General features: G+C 44.7%; 1 long non-coding RNA gene across 1 annotated transcript; it reads right to left on the bottom strand.

Annotated features, from left to right (window-relative positions):
* Positions 1 to 744: 744 nt before the first annotated feature.
* LOC134729487 (uncharacterized) lies at positions 745 to 16,845 on the bottom strand. Its single transcript, XR_010110613.1, has 2 exons — positions 16,723 to 16,845; positions 745 to 4,926 (listed from the first exon to the last, which is right to left on the bottom strand). It is a non-coding gene; the product is annotated as an uncharacterized LOC134729487 (long non-coding RNA).
* Positions 16,846 to 16,939: the final 94 nt, after the last annotated feature.

The raw sequence follows: 16,939 nt of genomic DNA, 5'->3' as shown, positions 1-16,939 counted from the left end.
ACAGAATAATAAGATAAATCCCCTAAAGTAGAAGAAAAGAACTTATAAAACTATAAGCAGAAATAATGAACTAGAAAATAAAAATATAGATATGATCAAAAAAAGTAAAATCTGATGCTTAAAAAAGGCAAATAAGGCCAGGCGTGGTGGCTCACACTTGTAATCTCAGCACTTTGGGAGGCTGAGATGGGCAGATTTCCTGAGGTCAGGAGTTCATGACCAGTCTGACCAACATGGTGAAACTCCATCTCTACTAAAAATACAAAAAAATTAGCCGGGTGTGGTGGTGGGCGCCTATAATCCCAACCATTCAGGAGGCTGAGGCAGGAGAATTGCTTGAACTAGGGAGGTGGAGGTTGCAGTGGGCCGAGATTTCGCCACCGCACTCCAGCCTGGGTGACAGGGTGACAGAGCAAGACTCTGTCTCAAAAAAAAAAAAAAAAAAAAAAAGGCAAATAAAATAAAAATGAAGGAGAAAAAGAGGAGACACAGACATAACTTTAGAAAGGAGAAAGATTACGTAAGTAGAGACATAGGGGATATAATTACATAACACTTCCCGATTTAAAACAGTAAAGCAAATACAGTGTTTTTCCTGCCATTATTGTAATTTTTAGGCAAATCTCTTAGAAGCCGGGTTATAACTTTCAAACTTATACGCAGGAAAAACGAAGAAAAAAATTAAAGGAAGAGAATAAAGGAGAAAAAAACCCAGAAGAGGTAGATAAGAAAAAACACAAAAGGTTGGTTATGAATCCACATATGTTGCGGATTTTATTAGATGCAAAATACCAAGTTATCTTGTTAAAAGACAAAAAAACTTTCCAGACAGAATAAAAAATAAAATCCAACTATATGCCCAAAAGCCACATCTGAAACAGGCTGGAAGCAAAACGATGAAAGACACATTGGTCAAGTTCCAACCAAATGACTATCGTATGAAGTACACTTTGTTTTATTTTATTTTTATTATTTTCATTTTTTATATATATTTTTTGAGATGGAGTCTCACTCTGTCACCCAGGCTGCAGTGCAGTGGCACCATCTTGGCTCACTGCAACCTCTGCCTCCCGGGTTCAAGCAATTCTCTGCCTCAGCCTGCCGAGTAGCTGGGATTACAGATGCCTGCCACCATGCCTGGCTAATTTTTGTATTTTTAGTAGAGATGGGGTTTCACCATCTTGGGCAGTCTGGTCTTGAACTCCTGATCTCATGATCCACCCGCCTTGGCCTCCCTAAGTGCTGGGATTACAGGCGTGAGCCACCACACCCAGCCATGAAGTATACTTTATAACAAAAAGTATTATTAGAGATAAAGAGGATCACTTCCTAATGATAAAAGGTTCAATTCAACAGGAAGATACACCAGTACTAAATATGCATGCACTGAATAACATAGCCACAAAATACGTGAAACAAAAATTTTAGAGGTATAAGAAAACAGACAAGTTTACATTCATAATAGATTATAAAATATCTCACTAATTGATAGATCAAGCAGACAAAACAATAAGGATACAGATGTTTTGAATCCCAGATCGAACTATTATGATCTAATGGACACATTTAGTACACTGTACTCATCAAATACAAAATACCCCCCCCCCCTTTTTTTTGAGATAAGGGTCTTGCTATGTTGCCCAGGCAGGTCTCAAACTCCTGGACTCAAGCAATTCTCCTGCTTTAGCCTCCCGAGCAGCTGGAATTACAGCCATAAACCCCCATACCCAGTGGAATACCTGTTCTTTTCAAGTATACTGAGACATTCTCAAAAAATTGAGCAAATTCTGGGCCATTAATCAAGCTTTAACAATTTCCAAATGGAGGCTTTTCATTATAATGACCAGGAATGTAAAAATCTTTTTTTTTTTAATTGAGACAGAGTCTTGTTCTGCTGGAGTGCAGTGGTGTGATCTCAGCTCACTGCAACTTCTGTCTCCCAGGTTCAAGCAATTCTTGTGCCTCAGCTTTCTGAGTAGCTGGGATTACAGGTGCACACCATCATGCCTGGCTAATTATTATTATTATTATTATTGTTATTATTTTTTGAGACAGAGTCTCACACTGTCACCTGGGCTGATGTGCAGTGGTGCAATCTCGGCTCGCTGCACCTCTGCCTCCCAAGTTCAAGTGATTCTCCTGCCTCAGCCTCCCAAGTAGCTAGGATTACAGGTGCCCACCACCAAGCCTGGTTAATTTTCTGTATTTTTAGTAGAGACAGGGTTTCACTATGTTGGCCAGGCTGGTCTATTGCGGGATCTGGCCAGCAGCCCGCAGTTGCAACGCATTGCAATGCAGCCCGCAATGGCTCTTTCTTTGTTCCCAGGCGGATCGGCAGGTTGAGAAATAAAAGACACACACAAGATAGTGAAAGCTGGGTCCAGGGGCGTCACCGCCTTCTGGTCCTGTGATGCCGCCAATGCACTGGATATACCAGCATTTATTATGAAGTTTAGTGAGGGTGGGGGTAGGTTAGTGAGGGATTTAGGGTCGTTTGATTATGAGGTGAGATGGTCACATGGGGATGAAGTAATTCTTTAACATAACATCAGTATGCAGAAGTACAGTATACAGAGATAAGAATATACAATATAGTGTGTACGTCAGCAATTTCTAACAGAGCCTTAAAACAGAAACACAGTCTATCCCTAACCTATGATTAGCAAGATATTAATCAGCAGTAACAGTTGCAGCAAAAGCTGGTTACAAACAATCCATAGAAACAGGATGTGAAGCTAGACAACCGGTTAGACCAAAAATTCTCAGAAGGGAGTATGCCTTAACCCTAAAGAGGCCTAGAAGAGCCGTGGCAAGATAAGGGCATTTATAACCCTACCTTATCCATATGAACAGGTGCCCCTCATGCGTCCGTTTATGGGCTCTCCACAAGGGTGGCATTCCACTCCCAGAGCTATGAACATCTGCTTTTCTGGGATAGGAATCTGGGAGATATGAAACCTCCCTGACTGCATGTCCGTTTATAGGCTTTCTGCAGGGGGAAGCACATCATGCGCTGTTGGCTCATTCTGGCAGCCCAACCTGGCATTGTCTTTACACAATTCTGCATGCAATTTTGTATTTACAATAATTAGGAGCATTTCATCTTTATTCCATAGCAATAGTTTCAGGGGGTCTCCCTACACTGGTCTTGAACTCCTGACCTTATGATCCACCTGCCTCGGCCTCCCAAAGTGCTGGGAATGCAGGCATGAGCCACCATGCTCAGCCAATTTTTGTGTTTTTAGTAGAGATGGGGTTTTGCCATGTTGGCCAAGCTGGTCTCGAACTCCTGGCCTCAAGTGATCCGCCTGCTTGGATCCGCCCTCAAGTGTTGGGATTACAGGCACGAGACACCATGCCCGGCCTAAAATTCTTTTATCAGATATTAGCCTATCAAATCAAATGCAGCATTAAAAAAGATAACATGGCCAGGTGTGGTGGCTCATGCCTGTAATCCCAGCACTTTGAGAGGCCGAGGTGGGAAGATAATGAGGTCAGGAGATTGAGACCATCCTGGCTAACATGGTGAAACCCCGTCTCTACTAAAAATACAAAAAATTAGCCGGGTGTGGTGGCGGGTGCCTGTAGTCCCAGCTACTCAGGAGGCTGAGGCAGGAGAATGGCGTGAACCCGGGAGGCAGAGCTTGCAGTGAGCCGAGATCGCGCCACTGCACTCCAGCCTGGGCGATAGAGCCAGACTCATCTGAAAAACAAAAAACAAGAACAAAAACAAAAAATAAAAAATAAAAAAGGTAACATGTTCAAGTAGTATAGATGCCAAGAATTCAAAGATGATTTAACATAAGAAAAATCTGTTAATATAATAAATTTAGAGAGTACAGAAAAATAGATTAAATGTGTACAAAAGAAAACAATTACACAATGCAGAAAAAACACTCAGCAAAAGTTCAGCTCTGATTTATGATGAAATCTTTCTGGACTCTAGCTGTTTCTACGTTGTTGCTCCATCGTTTCAATCTGTGGCTTCTATCACATGTTCCAAGATGTCTGCCCCTCCTGTCATGACACATTCCGGACAAGAGAAAGGGGAAAAGGGAAGGAGAATGGCGCATTCTCTCTCTGTCTATGCAGACACTTCCATCACTTCACTTTATATCTCTTTGATCAGAATTAGTCCCAGGGCCACAGATAGCTGCAAATGGGGCTGAGAAATGAACTTTATTCCATGAGGCCACATTCTAGCTAAAAACACAGGATTCTATTTTGTAGAGAAGGAGTCAGTAAACTTTGGCCCTCACCTGCTTCTGTAAATAAAGCTTTCTTTTTCTATTTTTTTTTTTTTTGAGACGGAGTCTCTCTCCGTTGCCCAGGTTGAAGTGCAATGGCACAATCTCGGCTCACTGTAACCTCTACCTCTCAGGTTCAAGCAGTTCTCGTGCCTCAGCCTCCCAAGTAGCTGGGATTACAGACGTGCGCCACTATGCCCGGCTAATGTTTTGTATTTTTTCTTTTTTTTGGAACAGACGGGGTTTCACCATGTTCACCAGACTGTTCTCAAACTCCTGGCCTCAGGTGATCTGCCCATCTCAGCCTCCCAAAGTGTTGGGATTACAGGTGTGAGCCACCACACCTGGCCAGTTTTTTTTTTTTTTTTTTTTTTTGCAACAAGGTCTGGCTCTGTCGCCCAGGCTGGAGTGCAGTGGCGTGATCTTGACTCACTGCAGCCTCTGGATCTTGACTCACTGCAGCCTCTGCCTTCCAGGCTCAAGTGATCCTCTTGCCTCAGCCTCCCAAGTAGCTGGGATTACAGGCGCAAGCCACCATACCCTGCTAATTTTTGTATTTTTTTGTAGAGACGGGGTTTCACCATGTTGCTCAGGCTGGTCTTGAACTCCTGTGCTCAAGTGATCTACCCGCCTTCGCCTCCAAAGTGCTGGGTTACAGGCATGAGCCATGGATCCCGGCCTGTAAATAAAGTTTTATTGGAACACAGCCATGCCTGTTTGTTTACATGTCACTTATGACCACAGCAACAGCAGAATTGAGTAGTTATGATAAAGACTGTATGACCTGGTAAGCCTAAAATATTTGCTATCTGGCCCTTTATAGGAGATGTTTCTGGACCCCTGGTGTAGCAAGAAGGGGATAATTGGTATTAGGGGTAATTAGAAGCCTCCATTATAGTGCTATTATTGCTGTTCAGCATCATCCTGGGTATGCTAGCCAAACTGCACAAGACAGAAAAAGACATTAAAAGTTGTAAGAATTGGAAAGGAAGAGATAAAACAATAAATATGCTCATCTATACAGAAAATCAACACCATCAACAAACAAACAAACAATTTGACCTAATAAGAGGCTTCGGCAGGTGTATTATTCTATCACCACAATAACACATGAAGAACATACAAGAAGAAACTTAAATTCTTTCCAAATTAACATATACATTCAATGCAATAAAAACAAAATTTCAATTGATTTTCTTTTTGAGATGGATTCTCCCTCTGTCACCCAGGCAGGAGTACAATGGTGTAATCTCAGCTCACTGCAACCTCCGCCTCCAGGTTCAAGCGATTCTCCTGCCTCAGCCTCTCAAGTAGCTGGGAGTACAGGTGCCCGCCACCACGTCCAGCTAATTTTTGTATTTTTAGTAGAGATGGGGTTTCACTGTGTTGGCCAGACTGGTCTTGAACTGACCTCAGGTGATCCACCTGCCTCAAACTCCCAAAGTGCTGGGATTAGAGGAGTGAGCCACTGCGCCCGACCTCAATTGGATTTTTAAAAGCAATGCAACAACTTTAAAAAAAATATATGTGGCAAGATTAAAGTCAATATGGAAAAAAAAGGAGAAATTGGAGGAAGGGGGAACTAGCCTTATTAGACTTTAAAATATATTACAAAGCCATAGTAATAAAAATAGCACAGTAATGATACAAGAATAGACAGATAAACCAATGTTATAGAATAAACAGCCGAGAGACAGAACTGTGCCTACATGGGAACTTAATATACAATAAAGGTAACATCTCAAATTGGTAGAAGAAAGACATTATTGGGAAAACTGGCTCACTCTATGAAGATAAGTAAAACTGGATTCATACCTAACATCACAGGCAAAGGTGGATGTTGGATAGATTGAAGACCTAAACATATAACATAAAATTACAGAACTAGTAGGAAAAAAGAAAGAAAGAAAAATCTATACTACTAAGAGTATAGAAGGGTTTCTTCTTCTTCTTTTTTTTTTTTTTTTTGAGACAGAGTCTTGCTCTGTCGTCAGGCTGGAGAGCAGTGGCGTGATCTTGGCTCACTGCAAACTCTGCCTCCCAGGTTCAAGCAATTCCCCTTCTTAGCCTCCTGAGTAGCTGGGAATACAGGCGTGCGCCACCACGCCCAGCTAATTTTTCGAATTTTAGTAGAGACGGGGTTTCACCATGTTGGCCAGGCTGGTCTCCATCTCCTGACCTCATGATCCACCCACCTTGGCCTCCCAAAGTGCTGGGATTACAGGTGTGAGCCATCGCGCCCGGCTGAAGAGCTTGTTAAGTAAGGCCTCCAAAGCACATTCCAAAAAGCCAAAAAAATTTTGTGAAATTGCATGAAAATTATAAATTTCAGTTCAACAGCAATGTATCAGGTAGGCTCCCAGCAAGCAACAGATGGCACACCCAAAAATGGGTAAGTGCAAGATTTCATAATATAGGGACTATCTGCAAAGGTGTGAACAGGCTTAGGGAAGCCACGAGAAATGGAGCAAGAACCTAGGCATCCCAGAGTGGGGAGCTGTTACCACCTCCAGGACCGCAGGGAGAGGGCCTCCCAACAGGAGCTGTGATACTCAGTTGCACGGGGCAGCTAACCCACAGCCACTCTACAGGGAGGGGCCGGGGAGTTAATATCCTCACTTCCCTCTCTTCCTGGAAGAGGGCTGGAAGCCAGACGGCAAGGGAGCGATTTGATGCAGTCACACAGCTCAGCCTCCCAGGCCACAGAACAACATGGAGTAGGATAGAGAGTGGATCTGGAAGGACAAATGGAAGACATTCAACACAGAAGGAGCCCAAGATGAAGAAATGCACAGGAAACCTATTGGAAAAGTGGCATCAGGTATAAACAAGCAGTTCACAGATGAGGAAGCCTGGGGTTCTAATGTGCATATGAAGACATGTTTACAATCACTAGTGACTAACTAGAGAAATCAAACACGAGTGAGCCATCTGTTTACACCCATCCAATTGACAAACGTTAAGAGGAAGTCAATTGCTGCCAAGGTTGTGGGAGAAGCTGCTGATGGGAGGATAAATTGGAATAGCCATTCTGCAAGATATTTACTGGAATTAAGAATACATAGTATCAGGACGGGCACCGTGGCTCACGCCTGTAATCCCAGCACTTTGAGAGGCCGAGGCGGGTGAATCATGAGGTCAGGAGTTCGAGACCAGCCTGACCAACATGATGAAATCCTGTCTCTACTAAAAATACCAAAATAAGCCGGGCATGGTGGCGTGCGCCTGTAATCCCAGCTACTCAGGAGGCTGAGGCAGTAGAATCGCTTGAATTCGGGAGGTGGAGGTTGCAGTGAGCTGAGATCGAGCCATTGCACTCCAGCCTGGGCAACAGAGGGAGACTTTGTCTAAAAAAAAAAAAAAATGCATATTATCGGCCGGGCATGGTGGCTCATGCCTGTAATCCCAGCACTTTGGGAGGCCGAGGTGGGTGGATCACTTCAGGTCAAGAGTTCGAGACCAGCCTGGTCAACACAGTGAAACCCCGTCTCTACTAAAAATACAACAGTAACAACAAAAATTAGCTGGACTTGGGGGCGGGCACCTGTAATCCTTGCCACTTGGGAGGCTGAGACAGGAGAATCGCTTGAACCCAGGAAGCAGAGATTGCAGTGAGCCAAGATTGTGCCATTGCACTCCAGTCTGGGTGACAAGAGTGAAACTCCGTCTCAAAAAAAAAAAAAAAAAAAAAGATGATCCCTGAAAATCCTACTTCCAAATACACACACCAGAGAGAATCTCTGACAGGTCCATTATGGGACACTGTGAAGATGTTCACTGCAGTGCTGTTTGGGTAGCAAGGAGCTGGAGGCAGCCTGGGTGCCTACTGAGAGCAGAATGCGGGAAACATGTCTGATGGGCTACTATCCAGCATTTAGGATTCGCCTGTAATCCCAGCACTTTGGGAGGCCAAGGCAGGCGGATCACCTGAGGTTGGGAGTTCGAGACCAGCCTCACCAATATGGGGAAACCCTATCTCTACTAAAAATACAAAAAATCAGCCGGGCATGGTGGCAGGAGCCTGTAGTCCTAGCTATTTGGAAGCCTGAGGCAGAGCACTCCAGCCTGGGTGACAGAGTGAGTGAGACTCCGTCTCGAAAAAAACAAAAAACAAAAAACGGTGACTAGATATACACAGAACAACATGAATAGACCTAATATCAGCATTAAATGAGAAGTAGAAAACAGAATGCAGTTTAGAACACGACAACATTGATTAAAGTCAAAAGCCTATGCACACAACTCCACTTCGTAATTTTCCAGGATCCAGCTATTTTCAAGGACATACATCAAACCTATTCAAATGGATTTTTTTTTTTTTTTTTTTTTTTTGAGACAGAGTTTTACTCTTGTTGCCCAGGCTGGAGTGCAATGGCGTGATCTTGGCTCACTGCAACCTCTGCCTCCTGGATTCAAGTGATTCTCCTGCCTCAGCCTTCTGAGTAGCTGGGTTTACAGGTGCCTGCCACCACGCCCGGCTAATTTTGTATTTTTAGTAGGGATGGGGTTTTGCCATGTTGTCCAGGCTGGTCTCGAACTCCTGACCTCAGGTGATCCTCCCACCTTGGCCTCCTAATGTGCTGAGATTACAGGCATGAGTCACTGTGCCCGGCCTCAAGTGGGTTCTTAAGGAAGGGAGGGGAATTCAAGGGTGCAATGAGGATGAAGAGGAAACATGAAAATAAGGAAGGGCCTTGAACATATGGATGCCGAGAGTGCGTCTGGAACTGAGGATGGGAGCAAGTCACACCTCACCACTGTGCAGCAGGAGCAACGCACAGGTGCATCTCAACTCCCACACCTGACATCACCCTTAATGGAGAGAGATGATAAATATTTCCACTAAACACAGGATCAAGAGAAGGAACTCATTGTCACAGTAGTTCTGAAGGTCGATCCTGAGAAGAAAATCAGAATAAAAAGATGAGGAAGGAGGAGGTCAGTTTTTGTACATTTGCGGACACTATGTACTTACTATTGTGATGCGGTAGGGACGCCACAGCACTGCCTGCGCGACGCTGTTGTCAGAGAACCTTGAACTGAATCTGGTTAGCACTAACTACCAGCTTATTGGAAATGCAGTGGGAGGGGAACATCCACACAGGCATGCATGCCGTCAGATCCAGAAGGCAGAAGATTTTACAGCCAACTTATGCTTTCTTCAACAACAACAACAAAAAATGGTAAGAAACAAAAAAAAGAGGGGCCAGGTGCAGTGGCTCACGCCTGTAATCCTAGTACTTTGGGAGGCTGAGGCAGGGAGATCACTTGAGCTCAGGAGTTCGAGACCAGCCTGGGCAACAACCCTGTCTCTGCAAGAAATACAAAAATTAGTTGGGCGTGGTGGCGTGTGCTTGTAGTCCCAGCTACTCTGGAGCAAAGAATATTATAGTAAACATTCATGATTTGTATTTTAGAGAGCCCCTTATAATGTGCATACTTCAGGGGGCACCAGTAGCCACAGAACCGTATTCTTCATCTCTCCCCCAACCCCCAGTGTAGCAGGAGGGGGGTGGCATGTGCCATGGGTATCACCCACCTGGCAATCTCTCCCAGAACATTGAGTCTTGAGTGTATGATGCAAATTTGTAGAAATAGTTGGGAGGTCATGTGTAAGAAATTTTTTTTTTTTTTGAGGTGGAGTTCCACTCTGTCGCCCAGGCTGGAGTGCAGTGGCTCAATCTCGGCTCACTGCAACCTCCGCCTCCCAGGTTCAAACAATTCTCCTGCCTCAGCCTCCCGAGTGGCTGGGATTACAGGCGCCCCCACTACCATGCCTGGCTAATTTTTTGTATTTTTAGTAGAGACACGGTTTCACCATGTTGTCCAGGCTGGTCTTGAACTCCTGACCTCAGGTGATCCGCCCGCCTTGGCCTCCCAAAGTTCTGGAATTACAGGTGGGAACCACTGGGCCTGGCCTGAATCTTCTTCTTTATTGCTTCAAGTTAACTGTGCTTGGGGGATAAAGGGAGGAGTCTGAATTTGTGGTGAGGCAGATAGGGGGACACTGCAGTACTGTGAAGGAGTTACAAGCTTCTTAGAGGTATTAGAGAGAGGTTCCACACCTAAGGCTGAAGAATGTGGGGTTACAGCAGGACCCGTGTGTGTGTGTGTGTGTGTGTGTGTGTGTGTGGTGTGTGTGTCTACTCCAGGCCAGACTGGTCCCAGCTCTGCTCAACAGCTATGTAGAGTGAGTGTGATATTTCTTGGCAATGGGGAAACCAACTGGTTCAAGTGATTCTCCTATAAAACTCAATTGCCTCACTATGAGCCAGAATCCTATAGGAGGTCTGCCTTAGTTTGGGTGTCTCCCAAAAGCAGAGCCTGAGAGAAGGACTTGAGGAAGATAGTTTTCTTGGGAGCTGATCCCAGAAAGCAGGAGTGAAAAAGAGGAGGGAGTGAGACGGGGAAGGAGGCAAGCCCAATAGGGGTGCATTGTCAAGGCTGCTGCACATTTTGGGTGATGGGGCTCACCAGCATCTCCAAGCATACAGAATGGTTGATCTGAAGGAGGGGTGGCTGGAGGATTTACCCACCAGCTTCCATTCCCCGTGGGCATGAACTCCCCAGCAGGTCTGAGCTGTGCTGTATTGGCTGAGCAAGCTTCTATTGGTGCTAGAGAAAGCCCTGGGGCAGAAAGTGTGGCTCATGCTTGAGGAGGGGTATTTTCAGCACAAGGACCTGGTTGAGTTCTGATGGAACTGTCTACTTCTGTTGTGGCTGAAAAAATCAGTGGGTCAAGGGGGTGCAACGTGGGACACCAGAGGTGCCTACTGTAAGACCCCACACCCAATCTCCAGTAAGAATCTGGGAATGCACAATAGCAACCAAACCATAAAACACCCAAGAATGAACTGAAGAAATGTGTGACATGTGGATGAGAACAACCATAAAACTCCAACGGGCTGGGCGCGGTGGCTCACGCCTGTAATCCCAGCACTTTAGGAGGCCGAGGCGGGTGGATCATGAGGTCAGGAGATCGAGACCATCCTGGCTAACACGGTGAAACCCCAACTCTACTAAAAATATTTTAAAAAATAGCCGGGCGTGGTGGCGGGCACCTGTAGTCCCAGCTACTCGGGAGGCTGAGGCAGGAGAATGGTGTGAACCTGGGAGGCGGAGCTTGCAGTGAGCCGAGATCGCGCCACTGCACTCCAGCCTGGGCGACAGAGTGAGACTCCATCTCAAAAAAAAAAAACAAAAAACAAAAAAACAAGTATAATGAAGGCCATAAAAATACTTCATATAGTCAACTTGACTACGACGTCTCCATATTGCTATGATGTCAAGTTTCCCTAGATTGAGCTATAAATTCAAGGTTATGCAAATGAAAATTCCTGGGCAATGTCTTTTTGCAATTGGACAAAATGATCCTAAATTCATCTAGAAGACTAAACATTGAGAGTAGCCAGCAGAAAAAATTTAAAAGAACAATAATACGGGGACTTGTCCTATCAGATGTTAAAATATATCATAGGTTGAAGGGGGCCTACCCCTCCACACCTGTGAGTATTTCTCCCAAGGTGGAGATGAGAGACTGAGAAAAGAAATAAGACACAAAGTATAGAGGAAGAAAAGTGGGCCCAGGGGACTGGCGCTCAGCAAGTGAAGACCTGCACCTGCGCTGGTCTCTGAGTTCCCTCAGTATTTATTGATCACTATCTTTACTATCTCGGCGAGGGGAATGCGGTGTGACTATAGGGTGATGGTGGGGAGAGGGTCAGTAGGAAAACACGTGAACAAAAGACTCTGTGTCATAAATAAGTTTAAGGAAAGGTGCTGTGCCTGGATGTGCACGTAGGCTACATTTATATTTAACTTTACATAAACATCTCAGAGCAGTAAAGAGTAACAGAGCAGTACTGCCACCATGATGTCTCGCCTCCAGCCATAAGGCGGTTTTCTCCTATCTCAGAATAGAATGTATGCTCGGTTTTACACCGAGTCATTCCATTCCCAGGGACGTGCAGGAGACAGATGCCTTCCTCTTATCTCAACCGCATAGAGGCCTTCCTCTTTCACTAATCCTCCTCAGCACAGACCCTTTACGGGTGTCGGGCTGGGGGATGTAAGGTCTTTCCTTTCCCAGGAGGCCATATCTCAGGCTGTCTCCATGAGGGGAAACCTGGACGATACTCAGGCTTTCTTGGGCAGGGGTCCCTGCAGCCTTCCGCGGTGCATTGTGTCTCTGGTTAATAGAGAGTGGAGAATGGCAATGACTTTCACAAAGCATACTGCCTGCAAACACATTTTTAACAAAGTGCATCCTGCACAGCCCTAAATCCCTTAAACCTTGAGTTTAAGGGATTGTTTTTGTGAGCACAGGGTTGAGACAAGAGTTACAGATTCACAGCATCTCAAAGCCGAACAACTTTTCTTAGTACAGATCAAAATGGAGTTTCTAATGTCTTCCTTTTTCTACATAGACACAGTAACAATCTGATCTCTCTTTCTTTTCCCCACAATAGATCTACATAATTAAAACACACTTGGCACTGGCATAGGGATGGAGAGAGGAGTCAGTGACATGGAATAGACTCCAGAAACGGATCCAGGGAATTAGTTGAGGGTGTCTTGGCTGTGACAGAAATTCAGTGAGAACCAGCTTAATTAATAAAGAAGGGAAGAAGTTATATGAAAAAGGCACATGGCCTGGGCGCAGTGGCTCACGCCTGTAATCCCAGCACTTTGGGAGGCCGAGGTGGGTGGATCACCTGAGGTCGGAAGTTCAAGACCAGCCTCACCAACATGGAGAAACCCCGTCTCTACTAAAAATACAAAATTGGCTGGGTGTGGTGGCACGTGCCTGTAATCCCAGCTACTTGGGAGGCTGAGACAGGAGAATTGCTTCAACCCAGGAGGCGGAGGTTGCGGTGAGCGGAGATTGTGCCATTGCACTCCAGCCTGAGCAACAAGAGCGAAACTCCGTCTCAAAAAAATGAAAAGAAAAGAAAAGAAAGAAAAAGACACATGCATCATGCATATGTTTATTGTGGGCCAATTCACAATTGCAAAGATATAGAACCAACCTACATGCCCATCAAGCAATAAGTAGACAAAGAAAATGTGGTGTCGGGGCGTGGTGGCTCACGCCTGTAATCCCAGCACTTTGGCAGGCTGAGGCGGGTGGATCACTCGAGGTCAGGAGTTCAAGACCAGCCTGGCCAACGTGGCGAAACCTCCTCTCTACTAAAAATACAAAAATTTGCTGGGCTTGGTAGTGTGCACCTATAGTCCCAGCTACTTGGGAGACTGAAGCAGGAGAATCGCTTGAACTTGGGAGGCGGAGGTTGCAGTGAGCCGAGTCGTACCACTACACTCCAGCCTGGGCGACAGAACAAGACTCCATCTCAAAAAAAAAAAAAAAAAAGAAAAGAAATAAAGAAATGTGGTATATATACACCATGGAATACTACCCAGCCATAAAAAGGAACAACATAATGTATTTTGCAGCAACTTGGATGGTGCTGGAGGCCATTATTCTAAGTGAAGTAACTCAGCAATGGAAAACCAAATACCGTATGTTCTCACTCATAAGTGGGAGCTGAGCTATGAATATGCAAAGGCATACAGAGAGCTATGATGGACTTTGGAGACTCAGAAGGGCTGAGTGGGGTGGTGGATAAAAGCGGGGGTGTGAAATTAAACACTACATATTGGGTACAACGTACACTACCCAGGTGACAGGTGCACTGAAATCTCAGACTTCACCACTATTCAGTTCATCAATGTAACCAAAATCCACGTGTACCCCAAAAGCTATTGAAATAAAATTGTTTAAAAAAAGAAGGGAGTTTATCAGAAAGACAGCGGAATATCTCAGGGGTCTCTGGGCCAGGTTGCTACTGGGCCTTGTGTCAGAATGTGGATGGGTGCTTTTTCAGTCAGGGACCTGGGAAGTTCTCTCTGTGCTTGAGCTCTACCTCCTTGAGAGGTTCAGAGGCTCTGTCTCACTTTTTCCTCTTATAGTGGACTGGCTTCTCTGCTTTTCAGTTCAAATATATATATATATATATATATATATTTGAGACTATATATATATATATATATTTGAGATGCAGTCTCTATCTGTCACCAGGCTGGAGTGCAGTGGCACAATCTTGGCTCACTGCAACCTCCGCCTCCTGGGTTCAAGTGATTCTCCTGTCTCAGCTTCCTGAGTAGCTGGGACTACAGGCACACGCCACCATGCCTGGCTAATTTTTGTATTTTTAGCAGAGACTGGGTTTCACCATGTTGGCCAGGATGGTCTCCATCTCTTGACCTCGTGATCCGCCCACCTCGGCCTCCCAAAGTGCTGGGATTACAGGTGTGAGCCACCACGCCCGGCCTCAATTCAAATCTTTACAACACTCCTGAATTTTTTTTTTTTGGTTTTTAATTTTTTCATCCAACCCAAAATGTCAAACTCCTGAGTTTTATAGCTTGCAGATTCTCCCCCAGTTCTTTTTTAAAATTAAAGTGTTAGATTTATTTTAACACACCTGAATTGAGTGTTGAAAGGTGAAACAAATGCCCAAGAACATATATGCAGTATTTCAAAGAGGAAGTGTTTTCAGAAATGATGCTGCAGAAGAGATAAAGAATGTAATAATGGGGAATAGTTTAATCAAGAAGTTCTTATGGCATTTGATTTTAAACCATATGTAAATACAGCAGTCTCTGAAGAATTTGGCAAAGATTTTTTTTTCTATTTTCAGTCTTTTAAAGTAGATACAGATTTGCTTAGGATAAAGCTGACTTTAAGAGCACACAAAAGTTGAGCACAAAGTATAGGATGAAATTCAGAAATGCAGAGTGATGAAGAGGAAAAGATATGGAGTAGGCGCCTTCAACAGAAAACTGACCATCCAGGGCGATTACCTAATAGTCTCTCCTCTCTCTTTCTCTTTCTCTTTCTCTCTTTCTGTCTTCCCCCCGCCCCAAGTAGTGGGAAAGACACTGATTGGCTCTGTCGGATCAGCTGACTAACACTGGCCTGATCGATTGCAGCCAAAGGTCGTGCCATGGCTGCCGCGGTGACCGCATGCGAAGGAGGGGAAGAGTTCACAGAAACGTGGAGGCGGTGTTGGCGGTGGGATGTGGGGGAGGGAAAGCCAACAGTAGCCATCTCCTACATGCAAGTGCATATAGGAATTCAGTAGCTCACCAAGGAGGAGTTTCAACTCAGAGGAGGAGAAAAGATGAGTAAATGGTGGGGCGTGGGACATTGCTATCCAATCCATTGATCCCATCACTTTTTTTTTTTAACTTTTGATGACGATAATAATGTACTTCTTTTTTTCTTTTTTTTTTGAGGCAGTCTCGCTCTGTCACCCAGGATGGAGTGCAGTGGCAAGATCTCGGCTCACTGCAACCACCGCCTCCTGGGTTCATGCCATTCTCCTGCCTCAGCCTCCCAAGTAGCTGGGACTACAGGCGCCCACCACCACGCCAGGCTAATTTTTTATATTTTTAGTAGAGATGGGTTTCACCATGTTAGCCAGGATGGTCTCGATCTCCTGACCTTGTGATCCGCCCACCTCAGCCTCCCGGAGTTCTGGGATTACAGGCATGAGCCACCGCGCCCAGCCAAATAATGTATTTCTTATGTGTGAACTTTCTCAGTTCTGAACGCCTGGAATAATACTTCTCAAAAATTCTTTTTTTTTTTTTTTTGAGATGGAGTATTGTTCTATCACCCAGGCTGGAGTGCAGTGGCACCATCTCGGCTCACTGCAACCTCCACCTCCCAGGTTCAAGTGATTCTTCCACCTCAGCCTCCCGAGTAGCTGGGACTACAGGCACGTGCCACCACGTCTGGCTAATTTTTGTATTTTTAGTAGAGATGGGGTTTCACCATATTGGGCTGGCTGGTCTCAAGCTCCTGACCTCGTGATCTGCCCGCCTCGGTCTCCCAAAGTGCTGGGATTACAGGCGTGAGCCACTGTGCCTAGCCAAAAATTCTGGCTAAAGGGTTATACTTCATCCTAACTGAATAAAGAAATGGTAGAATCAATACAAAGAGCTATGGCTCCTTTTCTATGAATTAAGAACTCAAGAACTTCTTCCCTCCCCACCTAAAGTCGCTTGCTTTTCCATAAATAAAACCTTTGAAACAGCCACTGAATGCATAACCTGTATGGTGGAAAACATTCTGTGGGCAATATCTTAATGCTTTGCTAAAATGAACCATTCCATGATGTATTTCTACCAGTTGGTTCCCCAAAGCCCTTCCCACTAAATACAATGCCTTTAGCACAACAGACACTTTTAACATAAATTCATTCTATATTCAGATTTTTCAATTATAGTGCTTATGCTGTCATTTTTGTCAGGATAATAATAACAGGTATAAATAGCTCTCTTTCTGTAATCTAAAACCAACTGTAAAAGAAAGTAGACACCAAGATACCAAAAATATTTCATACTTAAAGCCAAATGCATTTAGTTCTTTTCCATGCAGCACGTCATAACAAAGTATCTATGCACTTACTGTTTCTTTTCCAAAGCAGCAATTTGGGCCAAACTTTGAGGATCTACTTGTCCCCCATGGTGAGTCATCTTACAATTTTTTTTTTTTCCTTTGGAGACAGAGTTGTTCTGTCACCCAGGCTAGAGTGCAGTGGCACTATCTCGGCTCACCGCAACCTCCATGATATGGTTTGGCTGTGTCCCCACCCAAATCTCATCTTGAATTGTAGCTCCCATAA

This window comes from Pan paniscus, chromosome 19 (genome assembly GCF_029289425.2).
Source record: "Pan paniscus chromosome 19, NHGRI_mPanPan1-v2.0_pri, whole genome shotgun sequence".
Lineage (NCBI taxonomy): Eukaryota > Metazoa > Chordata > Mammalia > Primates > Hominidae > Pan > Pan paniscus.
This window is presented reverse-complemented; position numbering and strand designations above follow the sequence as displayed.